The following is a 6,181-nucleotide window of genomic DNA, read 5'->3' on the forward strand; positions in this document are numbered from 1 at the left end:
TAATTTATTTATTTATTTATTTATTTTCAGAAGAAACGGCCTGGCCGTATTGGTTCGTCTGGTTAAAACATTTTACATCTCTTACGAGTTAAATATCTAGAAAAAACTGACTTTGCAAGATTTTAATGTTAAAATGCAAATTTAAAATTAAACTGTATAGCACATTCCATAAAAACCGTTGCATTAAGAATAAAATTCATGGCAAAGGATTAAATTCTACTAAGAAATACATTTTAATTGAACTTCAATTACTGTGTTCCACAATCGTCAATCTGCTATGAAAATATCAAAGCAAAAACAACGTTATGAAGAAAAATGAATACAACAAATGTGAGGACTACACAGCAATGTTCGTATCATTATACTTCGTTATGCTGATATTGTTTTTGTAGTTTAAAAGTAGCTAACATTAGAATATCAACGAAATACGACAATATTCATGTCGACCCCGGGAAACTTTGAAAAAAAAAATGTTATCATACATCCTATCTCCATGGTGTTTTTGATAACAAATTGGAACTGTGGGCTGGCTTTACCGTGCGTTACTGATTCAACCCGCCGGTCAGACTTTGCCAACCCCTGCACTGGAGATTTTTACCTGCCTTCGCCCTCTAGAGGCAATCGACATGCTTGTTAGTTTAAGGATAGCCAATTTCGTGAAGTAATAATACTTAACCATGGCAACGATTGTGTGGGACCCGCTGGCTTATACTGATTGCACCGTCACACCTGCACCGAAAGGGTCCGATTCAACGAAGCCTAGGCTGTAGGCGCTCTCGGCCACACTCAAACAGTGCAATGTTGTTGTGATCAATTCCATGCCACCAAGTGTAACCCAAGAGCCCGCACGAGTGAAATACGGGAACTTTTTGAGTCGCGTACAATCAATGAAAGCGTTGGGCATAGCAGACAACTGCTGGCTCCGTTGAATGCGGAACGACGAGCGAGGTCTAATATTTTTACATGTTAGATTTTGTTTTTCCATTTGCCTCTCGACGGCACACTCCCTTTCGTGAATGCGATCCATTGAAGCTGTAACGCGAAACCGTGCCGTCCGTTTACTTGGGGCGATGATGCTACCAGTTTGGGACGCCGGAAACATCGGAAAACGAGGATTATGTGTTGCTTTCTCCTACGCGTGTCAGCTTGGTTCGCTGCGTGTTATAATGATTTCAATGTGTAACATTTGATACGCATCATGCGGGCCAACCCTTTTATACAGCGAGCTAGGGGCAATCATGTTTATTTTTGTCGAAATGTTTAGAAAGCGGTTTAATTTTCATCTTCCTTCTTTCGTTTTTTTTTTGTTCGGAAAGTAGTGGGAAGCCCTACAAATAACATGCTGACGAAAGTGTTTCCCTTGGCAATTTTCATTAACATCTAACGTAGCTTGATGCCTAACAGGTGTAAAATATACGACACAGACGCTGTGTGCGCGTCGCGATACGCTAAAGTTTTGATTCTCGGAAATAATGAACTCATTCCTACCGATTGCCAGTATGGTTGCTCACTGGGATGAATTAGCATTCTAATCAGCTACGCTGCTAAACACTCGGCGTCACAAATTATTCAACCGTTTCAAGCTAATGAAAACGTGTTAGAAAGCTTTCAGTCAGGGTGAGAGAATATTTAATATCGGTAATAAAAAGGGCTATCAATTTACAGGAAGCCGTTTGATTCCAAAAAACGCTTAGTAGGATGAGATAAGTTATTTTTGAGTCGACACAAGGTTTTTTTTTTAATATTTAACTATACATTGAGCTACTTATCTTCATACAATTAGCAATGAAAACTCGTCAACAACATCGGTCCTGTTAGGTTTACATGTTCATAGTTTTGTGAACGCGGTCATGAATTTAATCAAAAAGATGTTTAGTAAATTTATTCTTAAAGAATCCCAAAAAAACATTTTGATGGATGGCAAGGTTTAGCACAAAGAGAAAATTACTCAATGTATAAAACGGAAACAAAGGATTCAGGGACTTCATTCTTTCCAACCAAAAACGAAAATAGTAGATATTAAGTCTCTCTAAATGGTAAGATCAAAACCAAAATTTAGTTCAGTCTTTTTTTGTGAACACTATAACGCCTACTATATTTAGTAGTATAATTATAAACACTAAAACGAAAAATAATTAATTTTCATAGGTGCACAAACATGCACATCCGTTCTAGCAAATCGGAAGTGTTGCCTTCAAATAAAGTACACGAAATATTTTGTTTTAATCGTTACATAAAATAATGAAAATAAGATTCGTTTTTCAACCAAAGGCCATTTTAGTTAACGTGTTTGACTTGAATTACGACATTTACTCGTACATTGTACAGCAAATAAAAAAGCCAGTAAGCTGAAAATTCTAGCAAAAACAGTTTAAAACTATATTTATGCAATAATTTTTTACCACGAAACTAATCTAGCAATTACTAGCGTAAAAAGGAATTCATGAATAAATAAGAAAAAAAACCACTAAAACAACAAATAAATAAAGTACTTGAGCTCAACACAAACACTTCAAATCTCCATGACAATGTTTTATCCAAATCTAGAAAAATAAATGTTCCGTCTATCAAAGGGCTTCTAACAAGGTTTCCAACGATTCCAAAAGGATAAAACAAGCATTCTTAAATAGCTTGTAAAATTCCATTTGGCGAAGAATTCACTCAAAATTCACTCAGGAGAGGGCTCAGTTTATAATCATGGGTGTTTTCCAGGAATTCGTGAAGCAAATCAATCACGTTGTATGTTTTCAGAAACCCTTCCTTCTTCAATATTTGGTTATAATGGTGTATTAATGTACACGCTTCAATAAACTATTTCATTCAAAACATAATTCACTTTTGCCTAGATATTTGGTAATTTGATGCTATTACAGGCAATTCCAATTTTTGTAACTAACGAAATAAAATTTATGAAAGTTTTTTTTAATGATCTCAAATTATTTTTCTCAAATCAAATAAATGAGAAAATGCTTCATTAAAAACTAACGTGTCTTAACTCCTCACAATTCTTCAAAGTTGTTTTTCGACCATGATGTAGAAACGGAAGGTGATCAATAAATAACACATTTAAACTTATCAGATTGGATTCCGCTGTTGTCGGGATTTACGACTTTCGACACTAATGAATGTCATTCGGGTTCATTATTCACTGTCGACCAGCACATCTAATCAGCCAATTTAAGTCATAATACGCTTCCTGCACGCTCTCAAATCCACCAAAGGTTCGTAATTCCTATGGATTTCCTATCGACGAGCAGTGTTTCCGAAACACTTAAGGGCTTTGTTTACTGCTCATTAATCCATTTAATCCTATTAGGGCTACTCTAGGTTTTGTATTAAATCATTTTTTTCTTTTCCATGAACTTTTAATGGACACCTCTTGTAGGGAGTAATGGTATGCAATGTTCAACCAATCACATTCCCAAACTTCCTAGTCCTTTGGTTTCTTCTTTTCTCACGATTAAGCTAAACGAATAAGAATATATTATTAAATCTGATAATAACTAATGAGGTATAGCGAAGGCCCAAAGGTACCCCAAAACATTAGTTTGACAAGATGTAGATTGAAGCAGGTGGAGCTAATTATTGCTGATAGCAAAACTTTAGTTCCATACGAAGCCGTAATGATATGTTTTGGAGAGTAATCAAGCAAGTTTGATGTATAAAGTTTATTATCAATTAATAATTTACGACAAAGAGTAACTAATATTAGATTGTGTAAATTTGTTCTTGAGGATTTTTTATATATGTGTACTTTCTTCGAAGTATGTCAATGTAATGTTTAACAAATAAACAAATATAATCTTTTTGAACACATTCATAATTTAGATGATACGTTAGATATATAAGCCGAGTCGATTTCGGCGTTGGTTTGCGGTAGTAATTAACAAAAATAATAATGAGCGCTGAGTACTTCTACTAGATCCCGGTATCATTCACGGTAAAAAGTTATTGTCAATGGGTCGAAACAAAAAAAAAATTTTTTTAATAGTAACTCCCATGACCATCGAGTTGTAAGCATTGAATGGATTGTGGCACTAATCATTAAAAATTGGATTTAAACAGTGTGCATTACTTTATAAAAGCGGTAAATAATAATTCATGTCAAATGATACTCTAAAAACTTTTCATCGTTTTTCTTCCTACAATTAAATAGCAGACACTCTGCCCGTTTAAAAGCAAACTCCACAGTCATGGTACATAACCACGCCGTAAATAAACCCATGTGCGATGTTCATGTTTACGCTTGCTAGAGGCAGTCTACTAATCAACGGACGAACAAGCTCTTACATTGCATTCCTTGTCGGTTTGCCACATGCTGTGTATTAAAAGTTACCAAGGCAATAGATAAATCGCTCCGAAGGTACGAGAAACCGCACCACAGGCGAAAGCTTCAAAAGCCAAGATACTGTTAGATTGCTTACTGAAGAAGGTACACAGCACAACAAATCTAACGGAGAGGGAACATTGTTTAAACATTTTTTGAAAATAACTAAATGAAAAGAAAATTAAATACTTAAAAATATGAATATTCTCTTTCTATGTAGCATCGTTTCACTCAACTTAATTCATCGTTTAATGTGTCGAAATTCAAAAATGGTAATCAAGTCAAATTGGTAATCAAGAGAAATATGACTTTAACAATCATGCATTAACAATCATGCAACATTTATTTTATTTTTACGACTGAGAGCATTGATAGTTTTACTTTTCATTGATTTACGAGCAATGGTTTCGAAAAAGATAATAGAACCAGAGTTGATTAAATAGCGACAATACCTCATTGTTATTACGTCCCAGAAAATACATACAGGAGTCGGTGAAATCAAAGCTCATATTTATTTTGATCTAGCTACCAAATACACTAAACATGGCACTAAACTTCTACGGAAAATGAGCTTCTACAACACATACAAATCACAGAAGAAGAAAAAAAAGTTAAGAAAAGGTTGTAAGTAATGACAAATTTACATAACTACAGTTTCATTAGCACACCCCAGTGCTAGCTCTAAGTTCCACATTATTCACAACCGTAGGGTAAAATGCTATTTTAAATGACCAATTAAGCTCTTACTTATATTAACACGCATCCAGCATAATTCCTCTACCTCGAATGGAGAGCAAGGTACTATGTCACATACCTCTCTCGTTCTTATCCTTCCAATTCCCCTAATATACGCAGCGGTAATTTCGTTGGCGCTTATGCACCTACAGGGTATCCTTCAAATGTAATTCAACTTGCAAGTGCGGGGTGAAGGCACGTGCCTATGCGGCATCTTATTAATTTCACACTTGCAAATGAACATTTTCATGTCGATGCGGTGCTAAAATGATGTGAAATGGGTGTGAAGGTTCCAGGAAAGAACGAAATATGGGGAAAGGCATTTTTTTCGCGTCACCGCATGAAAACCCTTTGGAATTCTCAGAAAAGAGTTCATAAAAATATTTTCCGGATCGCTTCCGCTGGTCTGAAATCGGCGGCAACTCGTTTATAATAGAAGAGAGTAGATTTTTTTCTGAACATGAAGCCAGTTAGTATGAAGTTTGCTGCTGTGTGATGCATACACTCTTATGATGAAAACTTTAACATGTTTTTTCGTTATTGAAATGAACGTTATAATTAAAAAATCAAAGCTCGCAGCATCTGAGAAACTGTACTAAAGTAGAGTCCGTTTTCTTAGTTTGTTTGCCGATTTAAGTTATTTTATTGAAATAGTGTAAATAGAAAATGAAATTGAGTAGTAATGTCCCTAATAGCAAAGCAACGATCGCATACCATTAGTTATGAGTAATTAAGTTCTTTATTGCAATTTGATTTTCGGATTGGCAATATGACTAACTTCAATCAAAAGAAAGGCAAACAAAAAAATATGTTTATCTATTCGAGTCAAATCAACATAGTGAAATGCTTTATAAGCCATAAAGAAATAACTTACGTTAGAAGTATAGAAAGGCATGCAACAATAGCTAACAAACAAACTTATACTGCTTATATAAGCTTCATGTTTGGACAATTAAACGCCATATACCTGAGAGCTACAAAAGTAATCTCTAGGTGTCAAATGATTCAATGCGGCTAACATTTCATTGATTTCGATTGATTAAAAGGGAATGAAAACCGCATATAGTTAAGTCAAGCAGAATGCATTGATACTATTTGTAGCAAGTTTCTATTCATACT

The sequence above is a fragment of the Anopheles ziemanni genome, chromosome 2 (assembly GCF_943734765.1).
Source record: "Anopheles ziemanni chromosome 2, idAnoZiCoDA_A2_x.2, whole genome shotgun sequence".
NCBI lineage: Eukaryota > Metazoa > Arthropoda > Insecta > Diptera > Culicidae > Anopheles > Anopheles ziemanni.